At 40.9% G+C, this 20,364-nt stretch overlaps 1 protein-coding gene and 3 long non-coding RNA genes across 6 annotated transcripts in view; 2 read left to right on the forward strand and 2 right to left on the reverse strand.

Moving 5' to 3' along the window:
- LOC121718788 (NACHT, LRR and PYD domains-containing protein 3-like) overlaps nt 1-20,364 on the reverse strand; it is a 1,510,793-nt gene that overhangs the window by 200,098 nt on the left and 1,290,331 nt on the right. The gene's annotated exons all lie outside the window — the stretch shown is intronic.
- Nucleotides 1,431-5,411, forward strand: LOC121719015. Its single transcript, XR_006034067.1, has 4 exons — nt 1,431-1,520; nt 2,724-2,778; nt 3,012-3,045; nt 5,324-5,411. It is a non-coding gene; the product is annotated as an uncharacterized LOC121719015 (long non-coding RNA).
- On the reverse strand, nt 7,930-16,835 carry LOC121719049. Its single transcript, XR_006034107.1, has 3 exons — nt 15,864-16,835; nt 15,079-15,229; nt 7,930-8,433 (listed from the first exon to the last, which is right to left on the reverse strand). It is a non-coding gene; the product is annotated as an uncharacterized LOC121719049 (long non-coding RNA).
- Nucleotides 15,322-19,352, forward strand: LOC121719118. Its single transcript, XR_006034180.1, has 2 exons — nt 15,322-15,370; nt 19,221-19,352. It is a non-coding gene; the product is annotated as an uncharacterized LOC121719118 (long non-coding RNA).

Here is a 20,364-nt window from a genome sequence, read left to right on the forward strand (position 1 = left end):
AAATAGGTTTTACCAGCAAGTGCTTATGCACCGTTGATGCGGCCTCTAAGCAAAGCTAGAAGCCTAAAAGAACCAAACCACAAAACAAATGCATAACAAATACACTACAAGAATCATTGCCTACATACTGATGCATCATGGTCATTTCCATTCAATTTTAAAACAGCCCATCACCCATATAGCATTAAAGATTACATAGACAAAGGACAACTTCATATATTGAAGCTAGAGCTCTTCACTCAATTACAACCATGAAAAAAAAGACCATAGTGCAATATACAAACATCTATCCTCATCCATGTGAGAGCTGTTTATGTCTCTGTCCCATTGTAGTGTGTCTTTCAAGCTAACAGTCAATGACTTTGATGTGTATTATAAGACCTATGTACACCATCTATATAACATACATGTGTGAACAGCATAAAGACTTTGCTTTGCCACCCCATCTGCATGCCACCCTTATGCACAGATTACAGCTCGATATTCAGCACCATTATCTCTGACATCCTGGTGGACAATTTCCCCCTTATTGACTGCCCTCAAACGTTTAAGGTAGGCACCACCTTCTCCGCCACCCTGACCCTCAGCACAGGCTCTCCTGTATACGCATGACTGCACACCCATCCACCCCTCCAATACCATCATTAAGTTTGCGGATGACACTACGGTCATCGGCCTCATCAGCGGAGGGGATAAGACTGCGTACAGGGACAAGGTCAATAAGCTGGCAGGCTGGTGCTCTGACCACAACCTGCTGCTCAACACCAGCAAAACTAAGGAGATGGTCATAGACTTCAGAAAACACAAGGGGGATCCAGCCCCACTGAGCATTAACGGGGTGTTCTGTGGGTGTCCGCTCCTACAGATTCCTTGGGACATACAGTATATAGCTGAGGACCTCTCCTGGACTGCCAACACATCACATCCACTGTGTTAAAAAAGGCCTGACAGCGACTCCACTTCCTAAGGGTACTTCATCTGGAGGAGAAACTGTTGTGGCCTTTTACCACAGCACCATCGAGTGCAATCATTGCCGACCTCTCAACCTCCTCCTTATGGTAGGCCTACAGGTGCCTCAAGAACAGGACTCAAAAACAGTTTCTTCCCCTGGGCCATCAGGTTCCTGAACTCATAAAGTGTGTGTGCACTATGATGAGTAAACGATGTATTGCTTACTTCTCTCTTTTATTGTTTATATTTATCTTTTTATTGTTTATATTTATCTTTTTATTGTTTATATTTATCTTTTTATTGTTTATATTTATTATGCACTGACCAAAGAAGCACTGCAATTGCATTCTAAATCTGATGTGCAATGACAATACAGATTCTTCTCATCCTATCATGCCATCCCTGCCGCCTCGTGTTCCACCGCCCCTGCACAAGATCCCCCTCCCCCCTGAAACCTGATGCCACAGCATATCAAATCATAACATTCAAAGGAATCCTCATTTTCTTTTGTGCGACGATATCTAACGTTTCTCAGCGGACCTTAAGAGGAGACGGCTGGACACACAAAGGTACTTTCTTACAATGTATGTTACAACAGTGTGCAAATGAAAATAAGAAACTTTTTACAAAAGATCTAAAATTGTTTTTTTTTATTACTTTTTTGTTGTTTTCGATATGTAAGGCCTAAAAATGTCTTAAAACGTCGGACCTTGTAAGAAGGAAAAGACTCAGTAACAATTAATTGGTTATTTTCTATCACACAACACTGTCCACAATTACGAGTGAAGAATTATATTAGATTTGGAGCAGAAGATTTCCATAAGATTTCCAGGATGCTTTTCTCTTCTATTGACAGCCTTGTAAATCCAGCTCCAGAAAAAAACATATTTTCACCAGCTGAGCTTTGCGCTTTTTCACTTTAACAAAAAAAAATGGGTGGACCAAAATCACTTTATACAGAACAGAATGTGTATATATACCCCCTTATGTGAGCATATTGACAAAGGTTGATGAAGAAGTAATGCAACAACAACCCTCTACCTCACTTGACCCCAGCCCCATCCCGCCTTTTTAAAGCCTGTGTTAAATAGTGGTCTGCCATCCCATGGTGGTCTTTGAAGGCACTGCAGGTGGTCTCTGATGGCATAATGTCTATCTACTTACTCTATATTTCTCTATAGCTGCTTTCAGACACGTCCTCCACAGCATATACAGAGCTTTTTCAAACGGAGGTCCGACCTGACCCTTCGGATAATTCAGATATGATGCTTATATGCTGACATTATGCGGTCATGTGTGTGAATAACACCAACGCACATGAACAGAATCTCTGCATGTTCTTCGTTTTGTTCAAATACAAGATCATTTACTTGATGTCCGTCGGACTGCAGTGTAAGTTTAGAATTCCAAATAGCCGGTTATGTTGTTCAGATATACGGCCCAAACTTGCCTTGACATCTGCAGAACATGCAGACTTACATGTAGGTCTGAAAGCAGTTTATATCTCTGTACTATTTATGGTGTGTAAGGGCTCAGGGGATTACAAATATGGGCCTCAAATATGAAGATTGCACACCACACACACACACACAACAGGTTCACAAATGAGAAGTGGCACTTGTAAGAAGAGTTGATGGTATGTTGTTCTTAAAGGTTGTGTATTTTTATAAAACATGTTTGATATATTTTGTAAAATGTTTCATGTCCTTAAGGATCAAAATGACAACAGAACATTCCTTTACCAGATAAGCAATCTCATTTTTCCCTCTCAGAAACAGCCAGACATGGGCGGATCAGAATCTAAGGAGCACCCTTCCTGCTCTCCATGTAAGGGCATACTTCCTGTTGGACTAAAGCAGCAGCACCCCTAGTGGATACAATAGTCATAACCGCCCATACTATTCCTCCAGCTGTTTCCAGATTGAGATTCATTGTGTCACAGACATGAAAGACTAGCAATGTCTGGCTATGAAACTGACTAATCCCAGGTGTTTTGTTCATGGGAACTATTCTTGTCACTAAGGGTTTTTGGTGTTCAATTCAATGTGTGTGTTTCACAGTGCTGCAAGAACCATGGAGGATACTGGATTGGAGGTGAGTTCACTGTCTACCAACTAACTGAGATCTAAGTGTGCGTGTGTGTGTGTGTGTGTGTGTGTGTGTGTGTGTATGTGTGTGTGTGTGTGGTGTGTGTTATGTGTGTGTGTGTGTGTGTGTGTGTGTGTTATGTGTATGTGTGTGTGCATTATATGCCATCTCAACAGCACAAACAAGCTTTCCTAAGATACTGTATGTCAAGTGGGACAGAAAACACTAAAAAAAAAAACTAAAAACATATTTTAAAGACAACATTTTATAGAACATTAAGTTAAAGTCTGATTAATTTTACTTTCAAAGTATTTGAGGTTTTGAACGTTTCAACTCGAATCCCTCTTGAAAAAGATTGAAAAGGTTTATATTGATGTAATCTTTGTGATTTGTCTTGTTGTGTCTTGACTGTTGTCCGATGTCTATGGATGTTAAACTGTGCCCTATCTAGGGACTTCAGAGGGAAAATAGCCAAAGGGTAACTCAAGGGCCGTTTCAAGGAATTTGGGGGCCCCAAGCAAAATGGACATGGAGCCCCCCCCCCACACCCCCACCCCACTGCACGCAAAGCCTACAGGAACCACAGCATAGCCTGTTGCATATACAGTAGGCCTACTGTGCATTCGTTTTGAACATTTGAACATTTGCAAAAACACCACGTACCATAAAATCCAATGTCAGCTTCTTCCTCATGAATTGAGGATGAAGTTGATGGTGTACCTGGGAAAATAATTGAAAAAAAAAAATCTGAAATTACCTGTGCGTTTGACCATTTCACTGTTAGCATATTGGAAAAGGTCATTAACAGCTCAGCTCAGTGAGAGAAATTCACTCTACCTTCATCAGTGGAGGTATCCTTAGGAAGAGCCTGAGGGCTGAGAAATTTAAGCAAAGCACCTTGAGGGAGAAAGAAAAGATCTTAGCATTTCCATATTTTGATATTTAGAAGGGATGCAGCTGCTTTCACAACTACCAATGCTTACTCTGTAAAAACATCCCAAGCTAATGTTATACATTGACCTAGGCCTACTTGTAGCTTAACAGCATTTAAGCATTCTGCTGTTTGAAAATTAAGCTTAGACAGACGCACCTGGTGCTTTAAAGACAGTAAACAGCTGGCGTGCATGAATACTGCTAGACATGAATGTTCCAGTCTGCTTTGATGCACGGAATTTATCGTGTGGTTTTCCTAACCCCCATTTGGTAAATAGATTATCACGGTCGAATAGTTAGTATAGCAGAGAAGCTATGCCACTTTCATCAAAACCTATTACAAAGCTATAGCAATGTTATGTCATTAAATACGATAAACAGTGATTCTGGAACAGATCTGCGTCTTCCTTATCCCGTTAATAAACATATTACAGTATGTAACCATATTCCGTCCGTTCGAAAAAAAAAGTTGCGCTAACTGTTCTAATTTGTTACAAGCAGCATGGGCCGTCAGGCAGGTAGTTAACATAAACAGTTTTTGCTAGGCTAGCCTTCCTGCTGCGACATTACACCATTTGTACAAGACAAGTAGAGCTATTTTATCCAGTGTAATTTATCACTTACCACTATCTTGTTTTTTCTTGTCATACTCTTCCTTTCTCTTCTTTCTTTTCTGGCTTCCGGACGCATAACTCCGCTTCATTATGACTGCGAGGTTTTATATTTTCCCGGCAGCTAACCTGGCTGGCTGGCTGGCTGGCTGCTGTCAGCGACTACTGAGAGGGGCCCCCTTGAGGGGGATCCTGGTATTGCCGGTAACAGTGTCGTTGCACTTTACTGCATTGACTATTAAAGGGGCGCTCAGTTTGTCGTTGCATTTTATTCTTAACCAGTCGTTGTCTTGGGGCCCCTGGCCAGCTCGGGTCCCCAAGCAATTGCTTGGTTTGCTTGCCTTCTAGCGACAGGCCTGGTAAATCTGGTACTATGCAAGAAATTACAACTTTTATGGTTAAAATTGTAGGTAAATAATAAATAAAAAATCTTACGCTGTGTCAATGACTAAATGACATGGGTTACTTTGTTTTTCAATAAGAATTACCTAATTGGTGGCGACGCAACTGAAAACATCAAAAATTTAATGAGACATGATGCAGCTGATATGCATATTTAATGAATTCAAAGGACAGAGAACATTTAATACAACTGTCAACACACGCTTGCAGAACTGCAGATGTATGAACTACAAACACTTTACTTCAACAATCTCTGTAGTGTTGTGTGATATTTTTATTATTCAGTGTGTTAATATTCAGCCCACATTATTCATGCAAATCAATGTTTATATGCCCAGCAAAAGGAATGAGATGAAAGACCATTTGAGGAGCATGGAAATCAGCAATGACGATGTTAAGCATCTCCGTATCCTGGTTCATGGTTCATGAGCCCATCTATTCCTAATCCATAGAAGCCAACCCCACCAGCCAATCACATAAGAGTATTTTTTCTCTTTGGATGATAACCTGAAATAACACACGTTCAGCAACTTTTTTGGTAGTCTAGTTCTAGAAAAACTGTGTTGGGTTAGTTTATCAACTGTCTCTGGGTCTAGAAACCAGATATATATATAATTTCAATGTCGGAATGTTAGGAAGACATGTGGCTTGTAGAAAATGGGTTCATAACTTACATTGCTGAATGTACTGTAGGGAAATTCTGCAGATGAATGTTTTTTTCTATGTGTAACCGACTTTAACCAGTCAGTTACATGATTAATAACTAAAAAGTCTTTCTATGGCTAGAAGTGATGTAGAGGAGGCGAAGAGTTGATTTGTCAGCATTTATTCCTGGTCTGGAAGACAACAGACAGGGCAATCAATGGCGACATGCAGACGAAAAGAGTTCTGGCATCCCCTTTCCAGACTTCCAAAACGTGAGAGACAAATAAAAATACATATATATACTGTAAGCTACATAATGTAAGCTATATACTATTCAGTACATTTTGTTCCAAGATGATCCAGTGTGAAATAAACAGCCTACAATAGTAGTAGCAATGCACTTGATCGTATAGTATAGGTTACAATATACAAAACATGAAATAAACCGTACAGTAATAAGAGACATGACAAATCTTGTTTTTTTACAATTATCTAAGGCAAACATACCTGGAAGACAACAGACAGGGCAATCAATGACGACATGCAGACGAAAAGAGTTCTGGCATCCTACAAACTAAGTAAGGTATAATGGCCACAGAGGTGTCCTGTTACACAGAATTAATCTTTTATTTAATAATTAATACAAAAAAAATGAACAGATTTACTTCATAGGTGTCCCGTTATTCAGAATTATAATTATAGTAATAAATATAGCTGCAAGCAGCAATGCGGGGGCCTAGCAGTGCGCTATAGCAGGAATGGCATTGCCATGGCATGAGCAAGCACTCACAGCAAGAGGCCAAATTACACCAATGTCCTTGTGCGTTCTCACAATCAGCTACCATGTCCCTCTACCAAGTTTGGACTTCATACACCAAAGTGTTGCTGAGATGTGAGCTCACTTTCTTTATTACAGCACCCCTAGAGGCCAAATGAAACCACTTTCCTTGCATGTCCTCACAATCATCTAATATGTCCATGTATCAAGTTTGGACTTCATACAATGAAGAGTTGCTGAGATACAGTATGAGCCCACTTCCTGTATTACAGCGCCCCCTATAGAGGCCAAATGATGCCAATTTCACCGTGTCCTCACAATCAGGTACCAAGTCCCTGTACCAAATTTGGACTTCATACATCAAAGCGCTGCTAAGATAGGAGCTCACTTCCTGTATTACACCGCCCCCTATAGAGGCCAAATGATTCCAATTTCCTAGTGTGTCATCATAATCAGGTAACAGGTCCTTATACCAAGTTCGGACTTTGTACACCAAAGCGTTGCTGAGATACAAACTCACTTCCTGTATTACAGCGCCCCCTATAGAGGCCACATGATGCCAATTTCCTAGTGCGTCCTCACAATCAGATACCAAGTCCCTGTACCAAGTTTGGACTTCATACATTAAAGCATAGCCGAGATGTTAGCCCACTTCCTGTTTGGGGGTTTCATCGCCATATTTGATTGGCTGTCACGGGCAAACAAAAATGAAATTAAAAAATCTGACAAGTATCGTTTGTGCGGCTCGGTCTGAAGATCATCTCCGCCAAGTTCTGTGAATATCGGAGGAAATTTGTAACCGCTGAAACTTTTCGTAGAGTTTGGACTAAATCCAATATGGCGGAGGTCCAATATGGCGGAGGTCCAATATGGCGGAAAGTGATGGGATAGGGGTCGATGAACTTGGGATGTTCCAAGGATTAAGACGCTACCTCAATTGTGAAAATCAGACAAAAGAGTCAAGGATCACGTGCATGAACGCATGTCCAGCATTGAACTGGTGGTGGCGCTAGAGTGTTCAATGTATATGCATAAAAATTGCTGTGAGTGATTGGGACAGTGTCCTGACTAATGGTATTGAGTTTTGTTATGTTAACTAAAAGCGTCACGGAGATGTTAGTCCACTTCCTGTTTGGCGGCTTCATCACCATATTTGATTGCCCGTTACGGGCAAACAAAAATGAAATTAAAAAATCTGACAAGTATCGTTTGTGCGGCTCGGGCAGAAGATCATCTCCGCCAAGTTCTGTGAAAATCGGATGAAATTTGTAACCGCGGAAACTTTCCGTAGAGTTTGGACTAAATCCAATATGGCGGAGTTCCAATATGGCGGAAAGAGGAATTACAGTAGTGGATGGAAAGCTGCTGGCTTAATGTTATAATAATAATAATAATAATAATAATAATAATAAGCTTTATTTGTATAGCACCTTTCATACACAGAATGCAGCTCAAAGTGCTTTACATTTGAAGCATGTAACACATGCTTAATGTTGGTGTGAGATTCCTGAAAAAAAAAACCCTCGTACCAAAAAAACCTTGTGGTGCCACCTCAGGTGCCATTAGCCAGCCTTAGCATGTTTTTAGCATATGTCGCAATTATTTGACTTTATACACAGACATTTAAGACTGCCAGCCTTTACCCTTTACCCCTCACAAGCACGCCATATGGCAACTGAGGCAAGGAAAAACTCCAGGAAGAAACCTTGAGCAGAACCTGACTTAATAGGAGGAGCCCATCTATTCCTAATCCATAGAAGCCAACCCCACCAGCCAATCACATAAGAGTATTTTTTCTCTCTGGATGATAACCTGAAATAACACACGTTCAGCAACTTTTTTGGTAGTCTAGTTCTAGAAAAACTGTGTTGGGTTAGTTTATCAACTGTCTCTGGGTCTAGAAACCAGATATATATATAATTTCAATGTCGGAATGTTAGGAAGACATGTGGCTTGTAGAAAATGGGTTCATAACTTACATTGCTGAATGTACTGTAGGGAAATTCTGCAGATGAATGTTTTTTTCTATGTGTAACCGACTTTAACCAGTCAGTTACATGATTAATAACTAAAAAGTCTTTCTATGGCTAGAAGTGATGTAGAGGAGGCGAAGAGTTGATTTGTCAGCATTTATTCCTGGTCTGGAAGACAACAGACAGGGCAATCAATGGCGACATGCAGACGAAAAGAGTTCTGGCATCCCCTTTCCAGACTTCCAAAACGTGAGAGACAAATAAAAATACATATATATACTGTAAGCTACATAATGTAAGCTATATACTATTCAGTACATTTTGTTCCAAGATGATCCAGTGTGAAATAAACAGCCTACAATAGTAGTAGCAATGCACTTGATCGTATAGTATAGGTTACAATATACAAAACATGAAATAAACCGTACAGTAATAAGAGACATGACAAATCTTGTTTTTTTACAATTATCTAAGGCAAACATACCTGGAAGACAACAGACAGGGCAATCAATGACGACATGCAGACGAAAAGAGTTCTGGCATCCTACAAAGTAATGCACCCGTTAGCACCCAGTCAAAAGGCTACTCAGATAACAATCGGTTTTCTTCAAATGAATTTACGACGCTAATTTGCATATTCAATCTAATAAAAAACTAGATGTACCGCATAGCGGTACAAAATATGACCGCCGCTCAGTCCTGTACATCCGTTCCGCGAAAATAAATCATACTTCAATTTGTCTTCATATTTTACTCCATCCCCCACTCTTGAAACTTTTGTGTATGCTTGTTTGGCATGCCTGAGTGTGTGTGTGCGGCTGCACAGAAAGTAGCCTACTGGTGCTGAAAAGGTGAATAGATTGTAGAATAGCCAAAGAAGATGTAGCATTGTTATAAAACCTTTAAAATCTCTAAACAATCACAAGTAGGGCAGTTCATCACAGTTCATCCATTGCAACTGGATTGATGAAAGGTCACTTACACCTGTAGGCTACATTGTATTTGGGAAAAGCAAAAGGTATCAGCATAATGTTATTTATTTATTTATTTATTTATTTTTAAACAAAAACATCTCTGTCAGTTCCATGCCGTTTTCAACAGCTATCAAAAACAAAGGTCATTTTTGGATGGATGGATTTTTTGTGAATGTTTCTTCTTCTACATAAGATTTTAGTCATCTTTAGTTCATGTAATACTTTATTGTCAATGCACAAATTAAGTAACAGTAGTCTGAAACGTTATTGTTAATGCACAAATTAAGTAACAGTAGAAACGAAATGCTGTTTTACATCTAACCAGTGGTGCAAATAACTGACATGTCCAAATGGGCCTTGATGAAATGCGTCGCTAGACTGTTCATACACATTTTAACGGGCCAAAGTTGAAGAGCTTTTGTCCGTTATTGTTAGTGCAAATATAGGCTGATTCATGTTCCCTTGCATTGTTTAACTGAGGTCCATGGCTAGTCTGGCTTTCATCAGACCAAGCTCAATCTTTTAAGAAATCAAAAAATAAATAGCGGGCAGATCAGGCTGGGTTCACCCAGCCTAGTCCATAGGCACCCGATATTGTTTAATTTTCCGATTGAGATATACACGCTCTGGCTATTCTAAATGCAAAAATGCATCAGGGAGTTATGACAAAACGGTAACTAACAAACTAGATCCTAATAGAAAGCTGTTAGCTTCCCTAAGCTACAGGTAGGATTATAAGGTAGGCCTATTTACAACATAAATTGTCAATAGGCTATGCTGGCGACACAAATAAAATCTCCTTTGGAAACCAATGGCTTACGCCTTACAGTATCAAGCGGACTTAAACTGTCATATCGTGGCGAAAAGTTGTAATAACATTCACGCAGCTCCATGAGTCAAGGAAAGCGCGAATGAAGTAGCCACTTCTAAATGGAACCCACTACACAGTAGCTTAAGGTGTTTTGCTAAAGCAGCCATAATTAAATGAAGGTGTCATTGTTTGGATACTTCACACACACGTGCTTTTTAATTTCACAGACTACAACTACCAAGCTGTAATCAAAGCACATCGATTCCCCTCTCACACCCTGCACGCACTTAAACAAAATAAACAGGCGTCTCAGTCTCACGCATGTATAGGCAAAACTGTATCAGACCGGTGTAACGTTGGTAAATCTTCCATTGCACAGAATGATTTTGTAGCACGTGCAATAAATGACAGTCGAAAGATACAATTACAGTGCTGCTATCAATTTGCTTGGTATAACCGCATTTATAGTTTTCTATAAATGCAATCAAATTGGCCTCCATCACTCAACCAACGCTAACGGTAACATTACCTAGGTCCTTATTGATATTACAAGATTAACGTACCTGCAGTAAAAACCAAGCATGTCCGATAAACATCCTCAGATTTATTTCGGCTTCAAGAAGAAATGGGAATTACACTTCATGTGAACATCGTCCTATCCTTATTAGATGTTCGCTGCGGTAAATTACAGTCCTTGTATGAAGCGTCCATTGTTTTTTCCAACCCACTTTTAACTTCCAACAAAATTACGTCTCACTGCAACGATGCGCCATCTAGTGGACAAACGACTACTTCTCGCCAATACTGAAAATGCAGCCATGATGATGATGATGAATATTTATTTTGGCTTTCTTTTAATCCTACTGAATTTGTAATTATGTATCGGCCGTTCTAATACCGATAGTATGTGGGTGCCTGTGTGTGTGCATGTGTATATGTGTGCACCGCCATTTACAGGCCAATGAGTGTACAGTCACTAAATGTACACATAACCTAATTTTTTTAGACCCCCCCATGGATGAAATTCTACGAAACTTGGCATACCCCCGGAGAATGCCAGGTCAATCATACACATAAAATTTGGTGCAGTTCTGAACATCTTAACTGAAGATAGGGGCGATTAAAGCAGAATAATATCGCATTTTCATTTTTTACCGGGGGGTGGGGGTGCAAATCACAAAGGAGTGATTATGAGCCAGGTTGATGTGGGCCCTTGAGACCAACATACCATAAAATATTCTTCATCCTCAGTGCCACGGTTCAGGTAGTTATTTAGGAAAAACTGTTTTTTTTTTGCGGTTCAGGGGGCCCAGCATTGGGGGGGGGGGGGGGGGGGGTTGGTGGTGGTCCCCGGGGACGAAATGAAATTTTTCCGTAAAAGTCTAGTGGGGCTACATACCCACCAAATTTCATGTACCCCGGTGGTTCGGTGTCCCGGGTATCAATGACGGGAAAAAAATCTTGAATTGTGTGCATGTGTGCGTGTTTATGTGTGTGGGTGTGTGTGTGTATGTGCGTGCTTGTGTGTTTGCCTGCGTATGTGTGTTTGTGCATGTGCATGCATGCGTACATATGTCTACTGTGTGAGTATGTGTCATACGTATGATTACTGCAATGTATGTGTGTGCGTGTGTATCTGTTTATGCACATGTGTGCACATGGAATGGGTTAACATGACCCCTGGAGGCAAACATACGGAAAAAATTGGTCATCCTAGGCCCTACAGTTCTCAAGATATTCACAGAGAACTGTGTCTGCCCTACCCTCCTTTCGGGGGGTCCAGTCCAGCGGGGGGGGGGGGGCTACAGATCAAAACGAAGAATGACGGTTCCATGCTATCCATGTGGAGGTACATGCCCACCAAGTTTTGTGTACCCCGGTCTTTCAGTGTCCCGGGAATCCTTGTTGGTGTACGTCACTAAATGTACACATAAATTATTTTATTGTAAGGCCCCCCATGAACGAAAGTACACAAAACTTGGCATGCATTCGGAGGGTGTCATAATGATCCTACACTTTTAATTTCGTGCAGTTTTGACCTTGTCAGCCAGAGATATTGTGATGAAAACACCTAATTTTTTGTTTTTTAATTTTTAACTAGGTGGCGCTATACATGAAATAAGTGGTAATGGGATGGGTTGACATGCCCCCTTAAGACCAACATACATAAAAAAGGTGGACCTCCTAGGCCCTACGGTTCTCGAGATATTCACAGAAAACTGTCTCCGGCCACCTACAGGCCAGTTGGTGTATAGTAACATAAATTAATTTATTGTGTGGCCCCCCATGAACGGAATTCCACAAAACTTGGCGTGCATACAGAGGGTGTCATAATGATCCTACACTTCCAATTTCGTTGACGCAGTTTTGACTATGTTAGGTCACAGATACCTTCAATTACAACACCTCATTTTTACTTTTTTGTGTTTAACTAGGTGGCGCTATACATGAAATGAGTGGTTATGGAATGGGTTGACATGGCCCCTTGAGATCAACATACAAAAAAAAATGGTCCTCCTAAACCCTATGGTTTTCGAGATATTCACAGAAAACTGTGTCTGCCCTACCCTCCTTTCGGGGGGTCCAGTCCAGCGGGGGGGCTACAGATCAAAACGAAAAACGATGGTTCCATGCTATCCATGTGGGGTTACATGCCCACCAAGTTTCGTGTACCCCGGTCTTTCAGTGTCCCGGGAATCATTGACAGAAATTTGGGCATGCGAAAAAGAAAAAAGAAAAAAAAAAAAAAAAAATCCGACTAAACCTATATGACCGCCGCTTCACTGCGCGGCGGTCATAATAACGGAGGTGTCACAGAACATTGTTACATCATATAAGTATAATAGTACAAGTAAAATAAGAAATACACAGTTTTAAAGCATTTCAACTTCGCAGGATTTACAAAGCCAGCTTACCCCTTTCCAGACTTCCAAAACGTGAGAAAGTCTGCAGGTGTGTTACACCAATTAATGCCCCATCGGAAACAATAGCAAAACCATTAACGGAACCAGAGGTGGGACCAAGTCACTGTTTGGCAAGTCACAAGTAAGTCCCAAGTCTTAGCACTCAAGTCCAAGTCAAGTCCCAAGTAAATACAGAGAAGGGCAAGTCGAGTCCAAGTCCAGGTCTCATCAAAGCCAAGTCGAGTCCAAGTCCAAGTCCCAATCTTTTTCAAGTCCTGAACAAGTCATCAGGTACTCTTCACTTAATAATGGCATTATTAGACTATTGATCATAATTTTAACACTTCCATCTAATCCACAGATTTTTTTTTATAAATACAGATTAAAATATGTTCAATGTTTCTGTCTTGAAATCTTTTACGATATATGCATGCGCATACAATATACACATGTGCATACCTGAGTAATCTGTACAAAACGGATAGCTACATGACAAATATATATATTGTTTTTCCAAATTGCGGAGCACACTGTAAGTATGAGTAATAATTTGACTGATGGCATTTCACTGCGCTAGGCCACAGATTTGCCTGCAAACAATTTATTAGGCTGTCTGCCAGTGGCGACTCATAAGGGAAGCCAAGGTCAACACTTTTATATTATTTAAATGATAATAATGACACAGTAATTTTGTTTTAAAGTATTCATTTCTTAAGAAATACTACACATTTGATGATGTTTATCTCATTTGTAAATGGTGCACTGTCACTTTAAGCCCATTGTGTGCCACTGTCCACACATTCTCATAATGATCTTTTTTTACCAGCTCCATTCCTATGGCTAGTCCACAAACTCAGACATTGTTTGTGCCACATGTATAGCACAATATTAACAATGATAAGCATGATATTAAGTTGGCACAAACAGCTTTCATTCCTTTGGAAATAGATGCATGTATGACATGATGCTTGCTTGACATTTTCTGTTTGCAATTAAATGTGAATTATGAGCCTGGTAGCCAGTAGCCACCTAGCTAGCTGAGTGGAATGCGTTTCAATCGGCATATCAATGTGCTTCATGTAAACAAATTATTGAATAGGCCTACTTCAAGACTCACCATTTCCATTACACAAAGGCAAAGACAACTCTTCATATTCTTGTCCACTTTACAAATCACAGTGAGTGCAGCCTATGTCATAGTGACCTGGATCTCATAGTTTATAACAGTAGTGAGAACCGGAAAAATCCGCAATTTCCCCTAATCTCGTATTTGTTGCCTTCATGATTTGCTTTTATACGTTTCTTATATTTAAAAGAAAATATCAATCACCATCAACAATGACAAGCCAGCTGGAACCTGCCACTCGTTTTCTCTCCCTCTCGTGCGTGCTTAGATGGGGTTCTCAATTAAATGCAGTAGGCTAGCATAAGTTCAAGTTGGATCTTAATGGAGAGGACTCGAAAAGTATCATCTTTATGTAACATGCTGTTGGTGCATTTTGACATTGTAAACGTTCTCTAACAAGAGTGCAAATCAGTTTGCGGTAAAGCTACTAGTTATTGGCTAAATGTTGGTCGTTTCTCTGTCTCTTGGTGCCCTGCACACAGTGCGTAACGCATGTGGGGGTAGCGGCAGCACTGAACTGTGCTCTGGACTGGCCGCTTGTCTCCGCTATTTTTTTTTTTTTTAGACTGGTCCATGATCAGGAAATTTAGTTTTTGACTCGAGACATGTCAAGTCGTCACAAGTCAAAGAGGCAAAGTCCGAGTCAAGTCTCGAGTGAATAGTATTCAAGTCCAAGTCGAGTCGCAAGTCATGCCGAATTTTATCAAGTCAAGTCTGAAGTCATTAAAATCATGACTCGAGTCTGACTCGAGTCCAAGTCATGTGACTCGAGTCCACATGTCTGAACGGAACCATTAAAAGATTAACATATATTACAAAAGAGATATGGGGAAGTTCACTAAAGAGACAAAACTTTATTTATACTTAATTATGCCTTTGCTACATATGCATGCAGATGCCAAAGACTGAGCTGTATTTCTCATATGTCCCTTGCTGGCCACCGTTATTTTATAATGGTGCTCGTGTAACTTGCATTGTGTTTTACTGGTGATACACTCGGAAACGATGATGGTAGATGAAGCAGGTTTATTTGTCTGCATGGGTCAGGAAATACAACATAAGGGAAGACAGTGAGATCTGGTCCGCCTGCAGCAGTTAACTTCTCTTCTGCTCTCAGACACAATTCTATTAGGCTACTACACTAAGTATCTAAGCATATGGTTATTTCATTTCAGGTCCAGTATGAGGTGAGGTGTGTCAATAAAATAATACAAAATAAATTCCAAAAGGGAATAATGTGGCATAAAAACATGAGTGTGAATGTGTAAATGTATGTAACTGTATAAGTAAACTACTTATATATCTAATCTGTTGAAATCTGTTATATTTCTAATTAGATCTAATTATATTCTTACATGGGGGTGATCATCCAGTATGATAAAATAAATATAAACAGTAGAATATGCAAACATTCAATCAGAGAGTGAATTCGATATACCACATACAAATACAAACACTACTTCATCTATTTTCATTAGTAAACACGCAAAACAGCGCTCATAAAAAGGTAAACACTCCACTCTTGTGGTGATACAGCGGTACTGCATTTAGAACGCTACAAAGACGTTAATGGCTAGTCATTCTAGCTCGCGAATGCTAGCCATGCTACGAGTGAAACATAAAACATTCACGAAACATAAAATCAAAACAACAAATACAATTGGTTACCTGCATGGGTCAGGAAATACAACATGAGGGAAGACAGTGAGATCTGGTCCGCCTGAACAAAATAAATGTGATATTAAAATTTGCACTAAAGCCATACGATCGTGCTTCAAGGTCAACCGAAAATACAAAACCAAATAAAAGTTACAAGACAATACAAAACATTGCTGAAACGCGAGTTATGTGGATGAACATACATAATGATTTTAACAATAGATATAGGACATATATAACACAATTTATAACACTTTTAATGACTTTTAATGCGGACCCTCATTTGCCCAGCTTACCTGCAGCAGTTAACTTCTCTTCTGCTGCAGGACACCCACAATGCAACTACTGTACAGAATAATTCCAAAATAAAAGTCTTGACCCATTTAGCAGGATTAACTATATGGAGCACTTTATTAACACCGTTACATACACCCCCCTTAAATACTGCTAAATTGGGGACGTCTCTGGCTTCTCCACAGTCCATTTTGTCTCTTGAGAAGATTGACTCATATCTCTCAATGACTTGAAGCAGCTCGTCTTTCCAGTGTGCTGACACCTCACAAGACTCCAAGTCGACGTCAGGAAGATTCAGGTTGCTCAGGACATGTTTAATCTCGTCACTGGATCTGGGCGTTGAAGCGGGACAGGCATTCTCAGCGCACTGCACATTTGACTTGATCTGTTCTGGTTGTGGTAGTTCTTCCACAGCGATACAAGGGGACACATCAGCTATCTTGGTGTTCTTTCTCAACACGACTCTGTGGTTGGTTGGATTGATGACTTTCAGCGGAACAGAACCATCTCCCCAAAGCGGTGTGATTACTCTGCCGACCATTATCTGCTTTGGTCTTGACCTTGACTTTGTCGGCTCAACGATGACTGTGCTGCCCACCGACAACACTGAAGACACGGGTAGCTTTCCCCAAACCAGGTGTTCTGTCTGCGGCTCTAATGTCACACTTCTCTGGAGCTTCACAGTGCCTACTCTCTCTGGCACAGACTCGCCTCTCCACCTCTCAGTGTTGGAGAAAAGGGACAAAAACTTGTGACACTCATCACTCTGGATATGGCTGGGCGTGGACATAAGTCTCCAGTAGCCGGTCGTCCCTTTCAGCTGTGTCAAGAGCCTCTTGATGGCGTTGGTGCCCAGGATCATCTCCTCAGTCTGACCTGGCACAACTAGAGTAGGGACCGTCATGGAACAACCATACATCGACACTTGAAGGTCATAAATCGCTGTGGGACTGACACGATGGCCTCCACAGCCAACAATTACAATGTTGTGCGCTGACTGCTTTGTTATATCTGGACTGCATCTCAATAAACTAGCTTCAGCAAACTCGCTAAGAGTACATACCATGGATCCACTATCGATAAGGGCTTTAAAAGTGGGGCCATTCTCAATTGAAACTGATGTGTAGAACAGACTATCTGATCTTGGAACTGTAATTGGTACAGCTGACTTAAAGATTCATAATCTGAAAAAGCTTCGAAGCTAGAGGTGGGAGGCTCACTCTCAAGATCTACGTGGTCCTCCCCTACACGCAGATCAGTCAGTTTGACGGCTGGCTGATGGGTGCTGCACTCCCGCCTCTGTGTGGACATTTGTTCTGTGGGTGATCAGGTGAGAAACACTGGAAACACAGTCTGTTATCCCTACAGTGTGACAGAGCAGAATGAGAGGAGTCTTTACAGACTAAGCAAGGTGTGTCGTTAAGGCCTTGAATCCGAGGTAGGCCACTGGGCTTCCTACTAGTCGGTCTGGACTGGGCATTGCTCATGAGAACTTTCTCCAGCATACTAATCATCCTCTCCAGAGAAGAGTGATCTGTGGGTGCAGACTGTTGTGGAGACCGCGGGTTACACAGGGGCGCTGGGCTAGTAGCCACCTCTATTCTGTTCACAGCCACCTCCCTCTCCAGGACTGTCTTATCTTTCCTCTTCCCTGCTGCTCTGATGAATTTCTCTGAGTGGTATTCATTCAAGACTTCCTGCACCTCAGAAGCAGACCACTTATCAATGGTCTTAGAACGAAATGTGAGGGCCAAATCAGAGTTCGGGCAGTTCCGAATGAACATTCGTGTCACCTCAATGGACAGATTGTCTTGCTGCTTACCCTGTTCTTTGAGACATTCCGCAGTGACATCAGCAGCACGGTTGAGGCGCAGCCAGTAGTCATAGGGGTCTTCCTGTGGCTCAGGGAGAGTGGTGTAAAAGTCTTGCAGAGGGAGAGGTGAAAACTGCTGACAACTGAAATGCTTCCTCAAAAGACTGTACATTACATCTGGGTTACTCCTGATGTCGACGCCGCTAGATTTCATGCCCACTCTGACAACATCCTTGGCTTTGCCTCTTAAGTGAATGAGAATCTCCTCACCTTGTTCCTCAGTCGGCAGGCCACCCTTCCTGATGAAGGTCCGCATGAGCTCAATCCACTCTTCAAGTGTAACAGAATCTGATGAGTCACCTCTGAAGGTAGGAGGATCTCTCACTTTCCTCTGACTCACTACGTGAAGCTGAGATGAACTAGATAAAAAGTCCTGAGCTGGAGTGTGACTGTCCTGTGTGTGTGTACTAGCTGTAGCTGCTGTTGGGCTAGGCCTGCTCAAGTGTGTGAGAATACTGTCTGTGAGCTGCTGACCTATGTGTTGCACAATGTTACCCATCTGACCTACAAGGTCAAGAGGAGTGGACGTGTACGGGAGCTGGTGTGCGGAGGAGCTATCCTGTTGTGTGGGAGCAGTGTGTGGTGAATCCCTAATGAGAGGAGGTAAAGCATGGGCTGCCATCCCTACGCTACAACCTACATCTGAGCTAAGCTCTGGAAAAGGGGGAGGCGCCCCAATAAACCCCTACTCCGACCAACACTACCCGGAGTCTGGAAGTACTGAGATCTGGTAAACTGTGAGCTATCCATTACAATGAAAGAGTAATATAGAAAAGTAGAAAGTAGAAAAGTAGAAAGCAGAAAACCTATGTACACTATAATACAAATACTACCATCTCACATCACAATCATATAATTACATAATTCACATGCTGCAGGTATACTGAACCATATGCACTCAACAGATGTTAAGCCAAAAGAGGACAACAGGCCCACCGGTCCGAAGAGGCGTTGATCGGCGACCAACTGGAGAACACGGGATCACGGCACCACTGTAACTTGCGTTGTGTTTTACTGGTGATACACTCGGAAACGATGATGGTAGATGAAGCAGGTTTATTTGTCTGCATGGGTCAGGAAATACAACATGAGGGAAGACAGTGAGATCTGGTCCGCCTGCAGCAGTTAACTTCTCTTCTGCTCTCAGACACAATTCTATTAGGCTACTACACTAAGTATCTAAGCATATTTCATTTCAGGTCCAGTATGAGGTGAGGTGTGTCAATAAAATAATACAAAATAAATTCCAAAAGGGAATAATGTGGCATAAAAACATGAGTGTGAATGTGTAAATGTATGTAACTGTATAAGTAAACTACTTATATATCTAATCTGTTGAAATCTGTTATATTTCTAATTAGATCTATATAAACTAACTAACGATCTATATAGATAAATATAAACAGTAGAATATGCAAACATTCAATCAGAGAGTGAATTCGATATACCACATACAAATACAAACACTACTTCATCTATTTTCATTAGTAAACACGCAAAACAGCGCTCATAAAAAGGTAAACACTCCACTCTTGTGGTGATACAGCGGTACTGCATTTAGAACGCTACAAAGACGTTAATGGCTAGTCATTCTAGCTTGCGAATGCTAGCTAGCCATGCTACGAGTGAAACATAAAACATTCACGAAACATAAAATCAAAACAACAAATACAATTGGTTACCTGCATGGGTCAGGAAATACAACATGAGGGAAGACAGTGAGATCTGGTCCGCCTGAACAAAATAAATGTGATATTAAAATTTGCACTAAAGCCATAAGATCGTGCTTCAAGGTCAACCGAAAATAAAACCAAATAAAAGTTACAAGACAATACAAAACATCGCTGAAACGCGAGTTATGTGGATGAACATACATAATGATTTTAACAATAGATATAGGACATATATAATACAATTTATAACACTTTTAATGCGGACCCTCATTTGCCCAGCTTACCTGCAGCAGTTAACTTCTCTTCTGCTGCAGGACACCCACAATGCAACTACTGTACAGAATAATTCCAAAATAAAAGTCTTGACCCATTTAGCAGGATTTAACAATAACTATATGGAGCACTTTATTAACACCGTTACAACTGCAGATAACTGGGTATCTGTGCATCCTTACTTCAGACTGTAACATCATTTTGCCATTATCATCAATGCTGTTATCATCTGAATAGCTGCATGACATCTTCAATGAATAAATTAAATGCAAAACAAATACAACCTCACGTTGTTTTCACTGAGAACAATTCAATAAATATCTCACCTTGTAGCGCTGGACATTTCTGCAGCAGTCTATCGCGTTGTCACAGTCACCAAAGTGGTTAACTAGCTAGC

This window comes from Alosa sapidissima, chromosome 9 (assembly GCF_018492685.1).
Source record: "Alosa sapidissima isolate fAloSap1 chromosome 9, fAloSap1.pri, whole genome shotgun sequence".
In the NCBI taxonomy this organism is placed as follows: domain Eukaryota; kingdom Metazoa; phylum Chordata; class Actinopteri; order Clupeiformes; family Clupeidae; genus Alosa; species Alosa sapidissima.